Source organism: Pseudophryne corroboree, chromosome 9, assembly GCF_028390025.1.
Source record: "Pseudophryne corroboree isolate aPseCor3 chromosome 9, aPseCor3.hap2, whole genome shotgun sequence".
Classification (NCBI taxonomy): Eukaryota; Metazoa; Chordata; class Amphibia; order Anura; family Myobatrachidae; genus Pseudophryne; species Pseudophryne corroboree.
Window position 1 is genome coordinate 272,982,476 of NC_086452.1, and position 20,994 is coordinate 273,003,469.

General features: G+C 48.9%; 1 protein-coding gene across 1 annotated transcript in view; it reads left to right on the top strand.

The window, feature by feature from the left end:
• Nucleotides 1-20,994, top strand: part of SEC22B (SEC22 homolog B, vesicle trafficking protein) — a 199,609-nt gene that overhangs the window by 118,404 nt on the left and 60,211 nt on the right. The window lies entirely within an intron of this gene.

Sequence of the window (20,994 nt, forward strand, 5' to 3'; positions counted from 1 at the left end):
ATAGAAACTAAATTGAATTGAAAAGTAAGTAATTAGTCAAATGCCCAAATAGTAAGGTTAATTTCTCTAGCGTCCTCAGTGGATGCTGGGGACTCCGTAAGGACCATGGGGATTAGCGGCTCCGCAGGAGACTGGGCACAACTATAAAGAAAGCTTTTAGACTACTGGTGTGCACTGGCTCCTCCCACTAAGACCCTCCTCCAGACCTCAGTTAGATTCTTGTGCCCGGCCGAGCTGGATGCACACTAGGGGCTCTCCTGAGCACCTAGAAAGAAAGTATATTTAGGTTTTTTATTTTCAGTGAGATCTGCTGGGAACAGACTCACTGCAGCGAGGGACTAAGGGGAGAAGAAGCGAACCTACCTAACAGGTGGTAGTTTGGGCTTCTTAGGCTACTGGACACCATTAGCTCCAGAGGGATCGACCGCAGGACCCGACCTTGGTGTTCGTTCCCGGAGCCGCGCCGCCGTCCCCCTTACAGAGCCAGAAGCACGAAGAAGGTCCGGAAAATCGGCGGCAGAAGACATCAGTCTTCACCAAGGTAGCGCACAGCACCGCAGCTGTGCGCCATTGCTCCTCATGTACACCTCATACTTCGGTCACTGATGGGTGCAGGGCGCTGAGGGGGGGCGCCCTGAGGGCAATAAATAACAACACCTTGGCTGGCAAAATATACATCATATATAGTCCCAGAGGCTATATAGATGTAAAATTACCGCTGCCAGTATCACAGAAAAAGCGGGAGAAAGTCCGCCGAAAAGGGGGCGGGGCTTCTCCCTCAGCACACTGGCGCCATTTTTCCCTCACAGTTCCGCTGGAAGGAAGCTCCCTGGCTCTCCCCTGCAGTCTGAGAATACTACAGAAGGGTAAAAAAGAGAGGGGGGGGCACTAAATTTAGGTGCAGCATAGATATATATATGTAATATATATAAAAAAGCAGCTATAGGGAAAACACTCATTGATAGTGGGATCCCAGTGTTATATAGCGCTCAGGTGTGTGCTGGCATACTCTCTCTCTGTCTCCCCAAAGGGCTTTGTGGGGTCCTGTCCTCTGTCAGAGCATTCCCTGTGTGTTTGCGGTGTGTCGGTACGGCTGTCGACATGTTTAATGAGGAGGCTTATGTGGAGGCGGAGCAGATGCCTGTAAATGTGATGTCACCCCCTGCGGGGTCGACACCTGAGTGCATGGTGCTGTGGAAGGAATTACGTGATAGTGTCGACTCCTTACATAAAAGGTTTGACGACATACCTAATGTGGGACAGCTGGCTTCCCAGCCTGTGCCTGCCCAGGCGTCTCAAAAACCATCAGGGGCTCTAAAACGCCCGCTACCTCAGATGGTTGACACAGATGTCGACACGGATACTGACTCCAGTGTCGACGACGACGAGACTAATGTAACTTCCAGTAGGGCCACACGTTACATGATTGAGGCAATGAAAAATGTGTTGCACATTTCTGATGTTACCCCCGGTACCACAAAAAAGGGTATAATGTTTGGAGAGAAAAAACTACCAGTAGCTTTTCCTTCATCTGAAGAGTTAAATGAAGTGTGTGAAGAAGCGTGGGCTTCCCCTGATAAAAAGATGGTAATTTCTAAGAGGTTACTAATGGCATACCCTTTCCCGCCAGAGGATAGGTCACGCTGGGAAACATCCCCTAGGGTGGATAAAGCGCTCACACGCTTGTCAAAGAAGGTGGCACTACCGTCTCCGGATACGGCCGCCCTGAAGGAATCTGCTGATAGAAAGCAGGAGGCTATCCTGAAATCTATATATACACACACAGGTGTGATACTGAGACCGGCTATAGCTTCAGCCTGGATGTGCAGCGCTGCTGCTGCGTGGTCAGATTCCCTGTCAGAAAATATAGATACCCTAGACAGGGACACTATTTTGCTAAACGTAGAGCATATAAAAGACGCACTTTTATACATGAGGGATATTTGCCGGCTGGCATCCAAAATTAGTGCAATGTCCATTTCTGCCAGGAGAGGGTTATGGACTCGGCAGTGGACAGGTGATGCAGATTCCAAACGACACATGGAAGTTCTGCCTTATAAGGGTGAGGAATTGTTCGGGGATGGTCTCTCGGACCTCGTTTCCACAGCAACAGCTGGGAAGTCTACATTTTTGCCCCGTGTTCCCTCACAACCAAAGAAAGCACCGTATTATCAGGTACAGTCCTTTCGGCCCAATAGGGGCAAGCGGGTTAAAGGCGCGTCCTTTCTGCCCAGAGGCAGGGGTAGAGGGAAAAAGCTGCAGCATACAGCCAGTTCCCAGGAGCAAAAGTCCTCCCCCGCTTCCTCTAAGTCCACAGCATGACGCTGGGGCTCCACAGGCAGAGCCAGGTACGGTGGGGGCCCGTCTCAAGCATTTCAGCAATCAGTGGGCTCGCTCACGGGTGGATCCCTGGATCCTTCAAATAGTATCTCAGGGGTACAAACTGGAATTCGAGACGTCTCCCCCCCTGCCGTTACCTCAAATCGGCCTTGCCAACCACTCCCTCAGGCAGGGAGGCAGTGTTACAGGCAATTCAAAAGCTGTATTCACAACAAGTGATAGTAAAGGTGCCCCTGCTTCAACAAGGAAGGGGTTACTATTCCACAATGTTTGTGGTACCGAAACCGGACGGTTCGGTGAGACCCATTTTAAATTTGAAATCCTTGAACACATATATCAAAAAATTCAAGTTCAAGATGGAATCGCTCAGGGCGGTTATTGCAAGCCTGGACGAGGGAGATTACATGGTATCGCTGGACATCAAGGATGCTTACCTACATGTCCCCATTTACCATCCTCACCAGGAGTACCTCAGGTTTGTGGTACAAGATTGTCATTACCAATTCCAGACGTTGCCGTTTAGTCTCTCCACGGCTCCGAGGGTCTTTACCAAGGTAATGGCGGAAATGATGATACTCCTTCGAAGGAAGGGAGTTTTAATTATCCCGTACTTGGACGATCTCCTGATAAAGGCGAGGTCCAGAGAGCAGTTGTTGGTAGGGGTAGCACTATCTCGGGAAGTGCTACAACAGCACGGCTGGATTCTAAACATTCCAAAGTCACAGCTGGTCCCTACGACACGCCTGCTGTTCCTAGGGATGGTTCTGGACACAGAACAGAGAAAAGTGTTTCTCCCGGAGGAGAAGGCCAAGGAGCTGTCATCTCTAGTCAGAGGCCTCCTAAAACCAAAACAGGTGTCGGTGCATCACTGCACGCGGATCCTGGGAAAAATGGTAGCTTCCTACGAAGCGATTCCATTCGGCAGGTTTCATGCAAGAACCTTTCAGTGGGACCTGTTGGACAAGTGGTCCGGATCGCATCTTCAGATGCATAGTCTGATAACCCTGTCTCCAAGGACAAGGGTGTCTCTGCTGTGGTGGCTGCAGAGTGCTCATCTTCAAGAGGGCCGCAGATTCGGCATACAGGACTGGGTCCTGGTGACCACGGATGCCAGCCTTCGAGGCTGGGGAGCAGTCACACAGGGAAGAAACTTCCAAGGACTATGGTCAAGTCAGGAGACTTCCCTGCACATAAATATTCTGGAACTAAGGGCCATTTACAATGCCCTAAGTCAGGCAAAACCCCTGCTTCAAAACCAGCCGGTGCTGATCCAGTCAGACAACATCACGGCGGTCGCCCATGTAAATCGACAGGGCGGCACGAGAAGCAGGACGGCGATGGCAGAAGCCACAAGGATTCTCCGATGGGCGGAAAATCACGTGTCAGCACTGTCAGCAGTGTTCATTCCGGGAGTGGACAACTGGGAAGCAGACTTCCTCAGCAGGCACGACCTCCACCCGGGAGAGTGGGGACTTCATCCAGAAGTCTTTCAAATGATTGTAAACCAGTGGGAAAAACCACAGGTGGACATGATGGCGTCCCGCCTAAACAAAAAGCTAGAAAAATATTGCGCCAGGTCAAGAGACCCGCAGGCGATAGCTGTGGACGCTCTGGTAACACCGTGGGTGTACCGATCGGTTTATGTGTTCCCTCCTCTTCCTCTCATACCAAAGGTACTGAGGATAATAAGGAGAAGAGGAGTAAGAACTATACTCATTGTTCCGGATTGGCCAAGAAGAGCGTGGTATCCAGAACTTCAGGAAATGATGTCATAGGACCCATGGCCTCTACCGCTCAGACAGGACCTGCTGCAGCAGGGGCCCTGTCTGTTCCAAGACTTACCGCGGCTGCGTTTGACGGCATATCGGTTGAACACCGGATCCTGAAGGAAAAGGGCATTCCGGAGGAAGTCATTCCTACGCTGATAAAAGCTAGGAAAGAAGTAACCGCGAACCATTATCACCGCATATGGCGAAAATATGTTGCGTGGTGTGAGGCCAGGAAGGCCCCAACGGAGGAATTTCAGCTGGGCCGGTTCCTGCACTTCCTGCAGTCAGGGGTGACTATGGGCCTTAAATTGGGTTCCATTAAGGTCCAGATTTCGGCTCTATCGATTTTCTTCCAGAGAGAATTGGCTTCACTACCTGAAGTTCAGACTTTTGTTAAGGGAGTGCTGCATATTCAGCCCCCTTTTGTTCCTCCAGTGGCACCTTGGGATCTCAACGTGGTGTTGGATTTTTTAAAGTCACATTGGTTTGAGCCACTGAAAACCGTGGATTTTAAATATCTCACGTGGAATGTGGTCATGTTGTTGGCCTTGGCTTCGGCCAGGCGTGTTTCAGAATTGGCGGCTTTGTCATGTAAAAGCCCTTATCTGATTTTCCATATGGATAGGGCAGAATTGAGGACTCGTCCCCAGTTTCTCCCCAAAGTGGTATCCGCTTTTCATCTGAACCAACCTATCGTGGTGCCTGCGGCTACGAATGACTTGGAGGCTTCCAAGTTGTTGGATGTAGTCAGGGCCCTAAAAATTTATGTTTCCAGAACAGCTGGAGTCAGGAAGACTGACTCGCTCTTTATCCTGTATGCGCCCAACAAGTTGGGTACACCTGCTTCTAAGCAGACTATTGCTCGCTGGATCTGTAGTACGATTCAGCTTGCACATTCTGCGGCTGGACTGCCGCATCCTAAATCAGTGAAAGCCCATTCCACGAGGAAAGTGGGCTCTTCTTGGGCGGCTGCCCGAGGGGTCTCGGCTCTTCAACTTTGCCGAGCTGCTACTTGGTCAGGGGCAAACACGCTTGCTAAATTCTACAAATTTGATACCCTGGCTGAGGAGGACCTTGAGTTCTCTCATTCGGTGCTGCAGAGTCATCCGCACTCTCCCGCCCGTTTGGGAGCTTTGGTATAATCCCCATGGTCCTTACGGAGTCCCCAGCATCCACTTAGGACGTTGGAGAAAATAAGAATTTACTCACCGGTAATTCTATTTCTCATAGTCCGTAGTGGATGCTGGGCGCCCATCCCAAGTGCGGATTGTCTGCAATACTTGTATATAGTTATTGCTTAACTAAAGGGTTATTGTTGAGCCATCTGTTGAGAGGCTCAGTTGTTATCATGCTGTTAACTGGGTATTGTATCACGAGTTATACGGTGTGATTGGTGTGGCTGGTATGAGTCTTACCCGGGATTCAAAATCCTTCCTAATTGTGTCAGCTCGTCCGGGCACAGTATCCTAACTGAGGTCTGGAGGAGGGTCTTAGTGGGAAGAGCCAGTGCACACCAGTAGTCTAAAAGCTTTCTTTATAGTTGTGCCCAGTCTCCTGCGGAGCCGCTAATCCTCATGGTCCTTACGGAGTCCCCAGCATCCACTACGGACTATGAGAAATAGAATTACCGGTGAGTAAATTCTTATTTTTGAAGCTTTGCTAATTGGAGGAGTAGCTGTACATAGTATATGGTATAACTTGGGAGCAAAAGTTTGCTGCTAGAAATATTATACAGGTTGAGTCTCCCTTATCCAAAATGCTTGGGACCAGAGGTATTTTGGATATGGGATTTTTCCGTATTTTGGAATAATTGCATACCATAATGAGATATCATGGTGATGGGACCTAAATCTAAGCACAGAATGCATTTATGATACATATACACCTTATACACACATATTTTAGCCAATATTTTTTATAACTTTGTGCATTAAACAAAGTGTCTACATTCACACAATTCATTTATGTTTCATATACAGCTTATACACACAGCCTGAAGGTCATTTAATACAATATTTTTAATAACTTTGTGTATTAAACAAAGTTTGTGTACATTTAGACATCAAAAAACAAAGGTTTCACTATCTCACTCTCACTCAAAAAAGTCCGTATTTCGGAATATTCCGTATTTCGGAATATATGGATATGGGATACTCAACCTGTACGAGTGACAGCAGTCAAATTTCTCACAATATATGGTGGTTCCTAAGAGAAATCAATATTATGCTGCTAATATACACGATAAATGCATGATTGTTTCAAAGAGGGTACAAAATAGGAGCAAAAATATATAAAGTAAGACATTCGACCTTTGACTCTATAAAGATAGATCATAGTAATAGAAATTAGAAAATGATAAATAATTTTGCAGCCCAAGATGGGCATGTATACGATACCAGGAGATGAGTGGGCTGAACTGTGCACTGTTCAGCACCACTTTACACAGACGGCCGTTTCAGGATATGGGAAAGGACTGACTTATTTAAGGTAGATGTGGGGGAGTGGTCTCTTACCAATAGCCACTCATAGAGGAGAACTAGAGCATGTGATTTGTGAGGGCCGCGTCTAGCGCGTCACTTCTGGTTCCGGAAAGCTTGTGGGACCGGAAGTCGCATCAGATTACGTAATCTCCGCTGCCTATGTGAGGCTGATCGCGGCTTTGCAATCGATACGTTTGGTGGCTTTATTACAGGTGGAGGACGGAGAGTGGTCAAACCATTCATGGGGAAGTGATGTAACCTTGAGTGAGGAAGCCACGATCAGCGTGTTACTTCCGGCTACGGAAATGCGTAGAACCGGAAGCCGCGTATGATCGCGTCACTTCCGCTTCCTGTGAGAGGCCGGTCTCGGCTTCACTTTAACTTAGATAGATAATAATTAGAATAGTAGTGCCACATCACTTCCGGGTTTAGGAAAAATGGGTGCTGAAGGCAGCTATTCAAAATCGACATAGGAGTCATGTGACCGTGTTTGTTTTGCAGTTGTTTGGTAACCATATCAGCATGTAATATAATACCAGAGAATCCGAAATACTTATACAGATACACAGCAGTATTGGATAGTGATTGATAATTCTACATATGAGTGAGGAAAGGTTTGCATTAAAGGGGATCAGGGCATGAGTATATATGATTTCAGCAGCGTAGTGCTGTGCCATTGTATATGTTTTTTGGAGTTAACCTGGAACTGTAATTAGTATTTCTCTGACGTCCTAGTGGATGCTGGGTACTCCGTAAGGACCATGGGGAATAGACGGGCTCCGCAGGAGACTGGGCACTCTTAAAAGAAAGATTAGGTACTATATCTGTTGTGCACTGGCTCCTCCCTCTATGCCCCTCCTCCAGACCTCAGTTAGAATCTGTGCCCGGCCAGAGCTGGATGCACCCTAGGGCTCTCCTGAGCTTCCTAGAAAGAAAGTATTTGTTAGGTTTTTTATTTTCAGTGAGATCTGCTGGCAACAGACTCACTGCTACGAGGGACTGAGGGGAGAGAAGCAAACCTACCTGCTTGCAGCTAGCTTGTGCTTCTAGGCAACTGGTCACCATTAGCTCCAGAGGGATCGAACACAGGGCCCGACCTCGATCATCCGTTCCCGGAGCCGCACAGCCGTCCCCTTTGCAGAGCCAGAAGACGGAAGAACCAGAAGAAAAACGTCGGCTGAAGACTCCGGTCTTCAATAAGGTAGCGCACAGCACTGCAGCTGTGCGCCATTGCTCCCACAGCACACCACACGCTCCGGGCACTGGTGGGTGCAGGGCACTGGGAGGGGGCGCCCTGGGCTGCAATATCTATACATTTGGCAAAATTGCACATAATACAGTGTATAACACTGTATATGTAAAAACCCCCGCCATTAACATACACAAAACACGGGACAGAAGCCCGCCGCGGAGGGGGCGGGGCTATCTTCCTCAGCACACCGGCGCCATTTTCTCTTCACAGCTCCGCTGGAAGGACGCTCCCCAGGCTCTCCCCTGCAGTATACACTACGAGAAGGGTAAAAAAGAGAGGGGGGGCACATAAATGTAGGCGCAAATTGTGTATAATAGCAGCTATTGGAAAAATCACTCAGTACAGTGTTAATCCCTGTGATATATAGCGCTGTGGTGTGTGCTGGCATACTCTCTCTCTGTCTCCCCTAAGGACTTAGTGGGGTCCTGTCCTCAGTCAGAGCATTCCCTGTGTGTGTGCGGTGTGTCTGTACGGCTGTGTCGACATGTTTGATGAGGAGGCTTATGTGGAGGCGGAGCAGGTGCCGATAAGTGTGATGTCACCGCCTGCGGGGCCGACACCAGAGTGGGTGGATATGTGGAAGGTATCAACCGACAGTGTCAACTCCTTGCATAAAAGGTTGGATGACGTAACAGCTGTGGGACAGCCGGCTTCTCAGCCCGTGCCTGCCCAGGCGTCTCAAAGGCCATCAGGGGCTCAAAAACGCCCGCTACCTCAGATGGCTGACACAGATGTCGACACGGAGTCTGACTCCAGTGTAGACGAGGAGGAGACAAATGTACAATCCACAAGGGCCATCCGTTGCATGATTACGGCAATGAAAAATGTGTTGCACATTTCTGACATTAACCCGGGTACCACTAAGAAGGGTATTATGTTTGGGGAGAAAAAGCAACCAGTGACTTTTCCCCCATCTGATGAGTTAAATGAAGTGTGTGAAGAAGCGTGGGGTTCCCCCGATAAGAAATTAGTGATTTCTAAGAGGTTACTGATGGCGTACCCTTTCCCGCCAGAGGATAGGTTACGTTGGGAAACAACCCCTAGGGTGGACAAGGCGCTCACACGCTTATCAAAAAAGGTGGCACTGCCGTCTCAGGATACGGCCACCTTAAAGGAGCCTGCTGATAGAAAGCAGTAAGCTATCCTGAAGTCTGTATATACACACTCAGGTACTATACTGAGACCTGCAATTGCTTCAGCATGGATGTGTAGTGCTGCAGCAGCTTGGTCTGATACCCTGTCAGATAATATTGATACCCTCGACAGGGATACTATTTTGCTAACCATAGAGCATATTAAAGACGTCGTCTTATATATGAGGGATGCACAGAGGGATATTTGCCGGCTGGCATCTAGAATTAATGCAATGTACATTTCTGGCAGGAGAGTATTATGGACTCGGCAGTGGACAGGTGATGCTGATTCTAAAAGGCACATGGAGGTTTTGCCTTATAAGGGTGAGGAATTGTTTGGGGATGGTCTCTCGGACCTAATATCCACAGCAACAGCTGGGAAGTCGACTTTTTTACCTCAGGTTTCATCACAGCCTAAGAAAGCACCATATTACCAGGTACAGTCCTTTCGGCCTCAGAAAGGCAAGCGGGTCAGAGGCGCTTCCTTTCTGCCCAGAGGCAAGGGGAGAGGGAAAAAGCTGCACCAGACAGCCAGTTCCCAGGAACAAAAATCCTCCCCTGCTTCCACTAAGTCCACCGCATGACGCTGGGGCTCCACAGGGGGAGCCAGGTGCGGTGGGGGCGCGTCTCCGGAACTTCAGCGACCAGTGAGTTCGCTCACAGGTGGATCTCTGGGTACTGCAAGTGGTATTTCAGGGATACAAGCTGGAGTTCGAGGCGACTCCCCCTCGCCGTTACCTCAAATCGGCCTTGCCAGCTGCTCCCAAAGAAAGGGAGGTAGTACTGGCGGCTATTCACAAGCTGTACCTTCAGCAGGTTATAATCAAGGTACCCCCCCTTCAACAGGGGCGGGGTTACTATTCCACAATGTTAGTGGTACCGAAACCAGACGGTTCGGTGAGACCCATCCTAAATTTAAAATCCTTGAACACTTATATAAGGAAGTTCAAGTTCAAGATGGAATCGCTCAGGGCGGTTATTGCAAGCCTGGACGAAGGGGATTTTATGGTGTCGCTGGACATCAAGGATGCATGCCTGCATGTCCCCATTTACCCACCTCACCAGGAGTACAGGACTGTCATTACCAATTCCAGACGTTGCCGTTTGGTCTGTCCACGACACCGAGGGTATTTACCAAGGTAATGGCCGAAATGATGATACTCCTCCGAAAGAAGGGAGTTATAACTATCCCGTACTTGGACGATCTCCTGATAAAGGCGAGGTCCAAAGAGCAGTTGCTAGCCAGCGTAGCACTATCTCAGGAAGTGCTGCATCAGCACGGCTGGATTCTGAATATCCCAAAGTCACTGATTCCTGCGACGCGTCTGCTGTTCTTGGGCATGATTCTGGACACAGAACAGAAGAAGATGTTTCTCCCGGAGGAGAAGGCCCAGGAATTATCATCTCTGGTGAGGGACCTCCTGAAACCAAAACAGGTGTCGGTGCATCACTGCACGCGAGTCCTGGGAAAGATGGTAGCTTCTTACGAAGCAATTCCCTTCGGCAGATTCCATGCAAGGATCTTCCAGTGGGATCTTTTAGACAAGTGGTCCGGATCACATCTTCAGATGCATCGGTTGATCACCCTGTCCCCCGAGGGCCAGGGTGTCTCTGCTGTGGTGGCTGCAGAGTGCTCATCTTCTCGAAGGCCGCAGATTCGGCATACAGGACTGGGTCCTAGTGACCACGGATGCAAGCCTCCGAGGTTGGGGGGCAGTCACTCGGGGAAGAAACTTCCAAGGACAATGGTCGAGTCAGGAAACTTCCCTACACATAAATATTCTGGAACTAAGGGCCATTTACAATGCCCTGAGTCGAGCAGAACCCCTGCTTCAAAACCAACCGGTTCTGATTCAGTCAGACAACATCACGGCAGTCGCCCATGTAAATCGACAGGGCGGCACAAGAAGCAAGATGGCAATGGCAGAAGCCACAAGGATTCTTCGATGGGCGGAGAATCACGTGCTAACACTGTCAGCAGTGTTGCGCCAGGTCAAGGGACCTTCAGGCGATAGCTGTGGACGCTCTAGTGACACCGTGGGTGTACCAGTCGGTGTATGTGTTCCCTCCTCTTCCTCTCATACCCAAGGTACTGAGGATAATAAGAAAAAGGGGAGTAAGAACTATACTCATTGTTCCGGATTGGCCAAGAAGGACTTGGTACCCAGAACTTCAAGAGATGATCACAGAGGACCCATGGCCTCTGCCTCTCAGACAGGACCTGTTGCAGCAGGGGCCCTGTCTGTTCCAAGACTTACCGCGGCTGCGTTTGATGGCATGGCGGTTGAACGCCGGATCCTAAAGGAAAAGGGCATTCCGGATGAAGCCATTCCTACGCTGATAAAAGCTAGGAAGGATGTAACAGCAAAACATTATCACCGCATGTGGCGAAAATATGTTGCTTGGTGTGAGGCCAAGAAGGCCCCAACGGAGGAATTTCAGCTGGGTCGATTTCTGCACTTCCTACAGTCAGGAGTGACTATGGGCCTTAAATTGGGTTCCATAAAACTCCAGATTTCGGCCCTGTCTATTTTCTTTCAAAAAGAACTGGCTTCACTGCCTGAAGTTCAAACGTTTGTTTAAGGGAGTGCTCCATATTCAGCCCCCTTTTGTGCCTCCAGTGGCACCTTGGGATCTCAACGTTGTGTTGGATTTCCTAAAATCACATTGGTTTGAGCCACTTAAAGCCGTGGAGCTAAAATATCTCACGTGGAAAGTGGTCATGCTATTGGCCTTGGCTTCGGCCAGGCGTGTGTCAGAATTGTCGGCTTTGTCGTGTAAAAGCCCATATCTGATTTTCCATATGGACAGGGCAGCATTGAGGACTCGTCCCCAGTTTCTCCCAAAGGTGGTATCAGCTTTTCATTTGAACCAACCTATTGTGGTGCCTGCGGCTACTCGGGACTTGGAGGATTCCAAGTTGCTGGACGTAGTCCGGGCCCTAAAAATCTATGTTTCCAGGACAGCTGGAGTCAGAAAAACTGACTTGCTATTTATCCTGCATGCACCCAACAAGCTGGGTGCTACTGCTTCAAAGCAGACTATTGCTCGCTGGATCTGTAGCACGATTCAACTTGCACATTCTGCGGCTGGACTGCCGCATCCTTAATCAGTAAAAGCCCATTCCACAAGGAAAGTGGGCTCATCTTTGGCGGCTGCCCGAGGGGTCTCGGCTTTACAACTTTGCCGAGCTGCTACTTGGTCGGGTTCAAACACATTTTCAAAATTCTACAAGTTTGATACCCTGGCTGAGGAGGACCTTGAGTTTGCTCATTCGGTGCTGCAGAGTCATCCGCACTCTCCCGCCCATTTGGGAGCTTTGGTATAATCCCCATGGTCCTTACGGAGTACCCAGCATCCACTAGGACGTCAGAGAAAATAAGAATTTACTCACCGGTAATTCTATTTCTCGTAGTCCGTAGTGGATGCTGGGAGCCCGTCCCAAGTGCGGACTCTCTGCAATACGTGTATATAGTTATTGCTTAACTAAAGGGTTTTGTTATGAGCCATCTGTTAATGAGGCTCATTTGTTGTTCATACTGTTAACTGGGTATAGTTATCGCAAGTTGTACGGTGTGATTGGTGTGGCTGGTATGAGTCTTGCCCTGGATTCCAAATCCTTTCCTAGTAATGTCAGCTCTTCTGGGCACAGTTTCCCTAACTGAGGTCTGGAGGAGGGGCATAGAGGGAGGAGCCAGTGCACATCAGATATAGTACCTAATCTTTTTTTTAAGAGTGCCCAGTCTCCTGCGGAGCCTGCTATTCCCCATGGTCCTTACGGAGTACCCAGCATTCACTACGGACTACGAGAAATAGAATTACCGGTGAGTAAATTCTTATTTTTGCTCGGTTACTACTCCCTGAAATCGACACGGATACTGTTTTCTATGTCGACCATAATGCTTCCTGATTAGATCCGCAAAAAGAAAAAGAAAATAGAGCATTCAGTACATGAGTAGTGCACATTAAAGACGTCACTGAGGACTCTGGCTGTTCCTGACAGAGGGGTCTATGTGTGGATATGTGTGTGTATGTATGTACACATATACAGGTTGGGTATCCCTTATCCAAAACGCTTGGGACCAGAGGTATTTTGGATATCGGATTTTTCCGTATTTTGGAATAATTGCATACCATAATGAGATGTCATGGCGATGGGACCCAAGTCTAAGCACAGAATACATTTATGTTTCATATACACCAGGGCTGGCCAAACCGGTCCTCGAGATCTACCAACAGTTCACATTTTCCAGACCACCTAGCTGGTGCACAGGTGTAGTCATTACTAATTAAGATGTGCTGCATTCATTCCTAACTGGCAATTCTGCAGATCTCCAGGAGGCCTGGAAAACATGCACTGTTGGTAGAACTTGAGGACCGGTTTGGCCAGCCCTGATATACACCTTAAACACACAGCCTGAAGGTAATTTTAGCCAATATTTTTAATAACTTTGTGCATGAAACAAAGTGTGTGTACATTGAGCCACAGAAAACAAAGATTTCTCTAACGTCCTAAGTGGATGCTGGGGACTCCATAAGGACCCTGGGGACTCCGTAAGGACCATGGGGAATAGCGGCTCCGCAGGAGACTGGGCACATCTAAAGAAAGCTTTAGGATTAACTGGTGTGCACTGGCTCCTCCCCCTATGACCCTCCTCCAAGCCTCAGTTAGATTTCTGTGCCCGACGAGAAGGGTGCACACTAGGGGCTCTCCTGAGCTTCTTAGTGAAAGTTTTAGTTTAGGTTTGTTATTTTTAGTGAGACCTGCTGGCAACAGGCTCACTGCACCGAGGGACTAAGGGGAGAAGAAGCGAACTCACCTGCGTGCAGAGTGGATTGGGCTTGTTGGCTACTGGACATTAGCTCCAGAGGGACGATCACAGGTCCAGCCTGGATGGGTCCCGGAGCCGCGCCGCCGGCCCCCTTAGAGAGCCAGAAGAGCGAAGAGGTCCGGAAAAATCGGCGGCAGAAGACGTTCCTGTCTTCAATAAGGTAGCGCACAGCACTGCAGCTGTGCGCCATTGCTCTCAGCACACTTCATACTCCGGTCACTGAGGGTGCAGGGCGCTGGGGGGGGCGCCCTGAGACGCAATAAAACATGACAGAAATACCTTACATGGCAAAAAATACATCACATATAGCTCCTGGGCTATATGGATGCATTTAACCCCTGCCAGAATATACAAAAAACCGGGAGATAAGGCCGCCGAAAAGGGGGCGGAGCCTATCTCCTCAGCACACTGGCGCCATTTTCCCTCACAGCTCAGTTGGAGGGAAGCTCCCTGGCTCTTCCCTGCAGTCACTACACTACAGAAAGGGTTAAAAAAAGAGAGGGCGGCACTAATTAGGCGCAGTATTAAAACATACAGCAGCTATAAGGGGAAAAACACTTCTATAAGGTTATCCCTGTATATATATAGCGCTCTGGTGTGTGCTGGCATACTCTCCCTCTGTCTCCCCAAAGGGCTAGTGGGGTCCTGTCCTCTATCAGAGCATTCCCTGTGCGTGTGCTGTGTGTCGGTACGTTTGTGTCGACATGTATGAGGAGAAAAATGATGTGGAGACGGAGCAGTGTGTCTGTAACAGTGATGTCACCCCCTAGGGGGTCGACACCTGAGTGGATGTACTGTTGAAAATTACGTGACAGTGTCAGCTCTATATAAAAAAACAGTGGTTGACATGAGACAGCCGGCTACTCAGCTTGTGCCTGTCCAGACGTCTCATAGGCCGTCAGGGGCTCTAAAGCGGCCGTTACCTCAGATGGCAGATACAGACGCCGACACGGATACTGACTCCTGTGTCGACGGTGAAGAGACAACCGTGATTTCCAGTAGGGCCACACGTTACATGATTGAGTCAATGGAAAAATGTTTTTATACATTTCTGATAATACGAGTACCACCAAAAAGGGGTATTATGTTCGGTGAGGGAAAAACTACCTGTAGTTTTCCTGAATCTGAGAAATAAAATGAGGTGTGTGATGATGCGTGGGTTTCCCCCCGATAACAATTGATAATTTCTTAAAAAGTATTGGCTGCATACCCTTTCCCGCCAGAGGTTAGGGTGCGTTGGGAAACACCCCCTAGGGGGGATAAGGCGCTCACACGCTTGTAAGAACAAGGGCTCTACCCTCTCATGAGATGGCCGCCCTTAAGGATCCTGCTGATAGAAAGCAGGAGGGTATCCAAAAAAGGTATTTACACACATACTGGTGTTATACTGCGACCAGCTATCGCCTCAGCCTGGAGGTGCAGTGCTGGGTTGGCATGGTCGGATTCCCTGACTGGAAATATTGATAGTATATTATTGCCTATAGAGCATTTAAAAGATGCATTTCTATATATGCATGATGCACAGCGGAATAATTGCCGACTGGCATCAAGTATAAGTACGTTGTCCAATTCTACCAGTAAAATGGTCAGGTGATGCGGATTCCAAACGGCATTTGGAAGTATTGCCTTTGAAAGGGTGGCCACGGCAACAGCTGGGAAATCCACGTTTGTACCCCAGGTCGCCTCTCAAAATAAGACGCCGTATTATCAGGCGCAGTCCTTTGTTGGCAAGCGGACAAAAGGTTCCTCTTTTCTGCTCGTGACAGAGGGAGAGGAAAAAGGCTGCAGAGATCAGCCAGTTCCCAGGAACAGAAACCCTTTCCCGCCTCTGCCAAGCCCTCAGTATGACGCTAGGGCTTTACAAGCTCAGGCACGGTGGGGGCCCGTTCTCAATGAATTTCAGTGCGCAGTGGGCTCACTCGCAAGTAGACCCCTGGATCCTTCAGGTAATATCTCAGGGGTACATATTGGAATTCGAGACGTCTCCCCCCTCGCCGTTTCCAAAAGTCGGCTTTACCGACGTCTCCCTCTGACAGGGAGGCAGTTTTGGAAGCCATTCACAAGCTGTATTCCCAGCAGGTGATAATCAAGGTACCCCTCCTGCAACAGGGAACGGGGTATTATTCCACACTATTGTGGTACCGAAGCCGGACGGCTCGGTGAGACAGATTCTAAATCTAAAATCTTTGAACACTTACATACAGAGGTTCAAATTCAAGATTGAGTCACTCAGAGCAGTGATTGCGAACCTGGAAGAAGGGGACTACATGATGTCTCGGGACATCAAGGATGCTTACCTTCATGTCAAAATTTACCCTTCTCACCAAGGGTACCTCAGGTTATGGTACAGAACTGTCACTATCAGTTCAGACGCTGCCGTAGGGATGGTCCACGGCACCCCGGGTCTTTACCAAGGTAATGGACGAAATGATATCCCTTCGAAGGAAGGGAATTTTAGTTATCCCTTACTTGGACGATTCCCTGATAAGGGTAAGATCCAGGGAACAGTTGGAAGTCGGTGTAGCACTATCTCAGGTAGTGTTGCGGCAGCACGATTGGATTCTCAATATTCCAAAATCGCAGCTGGTTCCGACGACTTGTCTTCTGTTTCCTAGGGATGATCCTGGACACAGTCCAGAAAAAAGGTGTTTCTCCCGGAAGAGAAAGCCAGGGAGTTATCCGAGCTAATCAGGAACCTCCTAAAACCGAACCAAGTCTCAGTGCATCAATGCACAAGGGTTCTGGGTAAAAATATTGGCTTCCTACGAAGCAATCCCATTCGTTAGATTCCACGCAAGAACTTTCCAGTGGAACCTACTGGACAAATTGTCCGGGTCGCATTTTCAGATGCATCAGCGGATAACCCTGTCACCAAGGACAAGGGTATCCATCCTGTGGTGGTTGCAGAGTGCTCATCTTCTAGAGGGCCGCAGATTCGGCATTCAGGACTGGGTCCTGGTGACCACGGATGCCAGCCTGCGAGGCTGGGGAGCAGTCACACAGGGAAGGAATATCCAGGGCTTAGGGTCAAGCCTGGATACATCACTTCACATAAATATCCTGAAGCTAAGGGCCATTTACAATGCTCTAAGCTTAGCAAGACCTCTGCTTCAAGGTCAGCCGGTGTTGATCCAGTCGGACAACATCATGGCAGTCACCCACGTAAACAGACAGGGTGGCACAAGAAGCAGGAGGGCAATGGCAGAAGCTGCAAGGATTCTTCGCTGGGCGGAAAATCATGTGATAGCACTGTCAACAGTATTCATTCCGGGAGTGGACAACTGGGAAGCAGACTTCCTCAGCACGACCTCCACCCGGGAGAGTGGGGACTTCACCCAGAAGTCGTCCACATGATTAAAAAACTCGACAGGTATTGCGCCAGGTCAACAGACCCTCAGGCAATAGTTGTAGACGCTCTGGTAACACCGTGGGTGTACCAGTCAGTGTATGTGTTCCCTCCTCTGCCTCTCATACCCAAGGTACTGAGATTGATAAGATGGAGAGGAGAAAGCACTATATTCGTGGCTCCGGATTGGCCAAGAAGGACTTGGTAACCGGAACTTCAAGAGAGGCTCACGGAGGATCCGTGGCCTCTACCTCTAAGAAGGGACCTGCTCCAGCAAGGACCCTGTCTGTTCCAAGACTTACCGCGGTTGCGTTTGACGGCATGGCGGTTGAACACCGGATCCTGAAGGAAAAAAGGCATTCCGGATGAAGTCATCCCTATCCTGATCAAAAGCCAGGAAGGATGTAACCGCAAAAACATTATCACCGCAATTGGCGAAAATATGTTGCGTAGTGCGAGGCCAGTAAGGCCCGACGGAGGAAATTCAACTGGGTCGATTCCTACATTTCCTGCAAACAGGAGTGTCTATGGGCCTGAAATTGGGGTCCATTAAGGTTCAGATTTCGGCCCTGTCAATTTTCTTCCAAAAAAGAACTAGCTTCAGTCCCTGAAGTTTAGACGTTTGTAAAAGGGGTACTGCATATACAGCCTCCTTTTGTGCCTCCAGTGGCAATTTGGGATCTCAATGTAGTTTGGGTTCCAAAAGTCACATTGGTTTGAACCACTTAAATCTGTGGAGTTAAAATATCTCACATGGAAAGTGGTCATGCTGTTGGCCCTGGCCTGGGCCAGGCGCGTGTCAGAATTGGCGGCTTTATCCTGTAAAAGCCCTTATCTGATTTTCCATTCGGACAGGGCGGAATTGAGGACTCGTCCTCAGTTTCTCCCTAAGGTGGTTCCAGCGTTTTCACCTGAACCAACCTATTGTGGTGCCTGCGGCTACTAGGGACTTGGAGGAATCCAAGTTGCTGGATGTTGTCAGGGCCCTGAAAATATGTTTCCAGGACGGCTGGAGTCAGGAAATCTGACTCGCTGTTTATCCTGTATGCACCCAACATGCTGGGTGCTCCTGCTTCTAAGCAGACTATTGCTCGTTGGATTTGTAGTACAATTCAGCTTGCACATTCTGTGGCAGGCCTGCCACAGCTAAAATCTGTAAAAGCCCGTTCCACAAGGAAAGTGGGCTCATCTTGGGCGGCTGCCCGAGGGGTCTCGGCTTTACAACTTTGCCGAGCAGCTACTTGGTCAGGGGCAAACACGTTTGCTAAATTCTACAAATTTGATACCCTGGCTGAGGAGGACCTGGAGTTCTCTCATTCGGTGCTGCAGAGTCATCCGCACTCTCCCGCCCGTTTGGGAGCTTTGGTATAATCCCCATGGTCCTTACGGAGTCCCCAGCATCCACTTAGGACGTTAGAGAAAATAAGAATTTACTTACCGATAATTCTATTTCTCATAGTCCGTAGTGGATGCTGGGCGCCCATCCCCAGTGCGGATTGTCTGCAATACTTGTACATAGTTATTGTTACAAAAATCGGGTTATTATTGTTGGGAGCCATCTTTTCAGAGGCTCCTCTGTTATCATACTGTTAACTGGGTTCAGATCACAAGTTGTACGGTGTGATTGGTGTGGCTGGTATGAGTCTTACCCGGGATTCAAAATCCTTCCTTATTGTGTACGCTCGTCCGGGCACAGTATCCTAACTGAGGCTTGGAGGAGGGTCATAGGGGGAGGAGCCAGTGCACACCAGTTAATCCTAAAGCTTTCTTTAGATGTGCCCAGTCTCCTGTGGAGCCGCTATTCCCCATGGTCCTTACGGAGTCCCCAGGGTCCTTACGGAGTCCCCAGCATCCACTACGGACTATGAGAAATAGAATTATCGGTACGTAAATTCTTATTTTCACTATCTCACTCTCACTCAAAAAAGTCCGTATTTCAGAATATTCCGTATTTCGGAATATTTGGATATGGGATACTCAACCTGTGTGTGTGTGTGTGTGTGTGTGTGTGTGTGTGTATATATATATATATATATATATATATATATATATATATATATATATATATATATATATATAATTTATTTCTCTAACGTCCTAGTGGATGCTGGGGACTCCGAAAGGACCATGGGGAATAGCGGCTCCGCAGGTGACTGGGCACAAAAGTAAAAGCTTTAGGACTACCTGGTGTGCACTGGCTCCTCCCCCTATGACCCTCCTCCAAGCCTCAGTTAGATTTTTGTGCCCGAATGAGAAGGGTGCATACTAAGGGGCTCTCCTGAGCTGCTTAGAGTAAAAGTTTAAAGTAGGTTTTTTATTTTCAGTGAGACCTGCTGGCAACAGGCTCACTGCACCGAGGGACTAAGGGGAGAAGAAGCGAACTCACCTGCGTGCAGAGTGGATTGGGCTTCTTAGGCTACTGGACATTAGCTCCAGAGGGACGATCACAGGCCCAGCCATGGATGGGTCCCAGAGCCGCGCCGCCGGCCCCCTTACAGAGCCAGAAGACTGAAGAGGTCCGGAAAATCGGCGGCAGAAGACGTCCTGTCTTCAATAAGGTAGCGCACAGCACCGCAGCTGTGCGCCATTGCTCTCAGCACACTTCACACTCCGGTCACTGAGGGTGCAGGGCGCTGGGGGGGGGGGCGCCCTGAGACGCAATAAAAATACCTTTTTTGGCAAAAAATACATCACATATAGCTCCTGGGCTATATGGATGCATTTAACCCCTGCCAATTTTTCCATAAAAAAGCGGGAGAAAGGCCGCCGAGAAGGGGGCGGAGCCTATCTCCTCAGCACACTGGCGCCATTTATTCCTCACAGCTCCGTTGGAGGAAGGCTCCCTGACTCTCCCCTGCAGTCCTGCACTACAGAAACAGGGTAAAACAAGAGAGGGGGGGCACTAATTTGGCAGATAAATATATACAGCAGCTATATCAGGGAAAAACACTTATATAAGGTTATCCCTATATATATATATATATATATATATAGCGCTCTGGTGTGTGCTGGCAAACTCTCCCTCTGTCTCCCCAAAGGGCTAGTGGGGTCCTGTCCTCTATCAGAGCATTCCCTGTGTGTGTGCTGTGTGTCGGTACGTTGTGTCGACATGTATGAGGAGGAAAATGGTGTGGAGGCGGAGCAATTGCCTGTGTTAGTGATGTCACCCCCTAGGGAGTCGACACCTGACTGGATGGTCTTATGGAAAGAATTACGTGATAGTGTCAGCACTTTACAAAAGACTGTTGACGACATGAGACAGCCGGCAAATCAGTTAATACCTGTCCAGGCGTCTCAAACACCGTCAGGGGCTATAAAACGCCCGTTACCTCAGGTCGATACTGACACGGACACTGACTCCAGTGTCGACGGTGTGGAAACAAACGTATTTTCCAGTAGGGCCACACGTTACATGATCACGGCAATGAAGGAGGTTTTGAACATTTCTGATACTACAAGTACCACAAAAAAGGGTATTATGTGGGGTGTGAAAAAACTACCCGTAGTTTTTCCTGAATCAGATGAATTAAATGAGGTGTGTGATGAAGCGTGGGTTTCCCCCGATAAAAAACTGCTAATTTCTAAAAAATTATTGGCATTATACCCTTTCCTGCCAGAGGTTAGGGCACGTTGGGAAACACCCCCTAGGGTAGATAAGGCGCTCACACGCTTATCAAAACAAGTGGCGTTACCGTCTCCTGATACGGCCGCCCTCAAGGAACCAGCTGATAGGAAGCTGGAAAATATCCTAAAAAGTATATACACACATACTGGTATTATACTGCGACCAGCAATCGCCTCAGCCTGGATGTGCAGTGCTGGGGTGGCTTGGTCGGATTCCC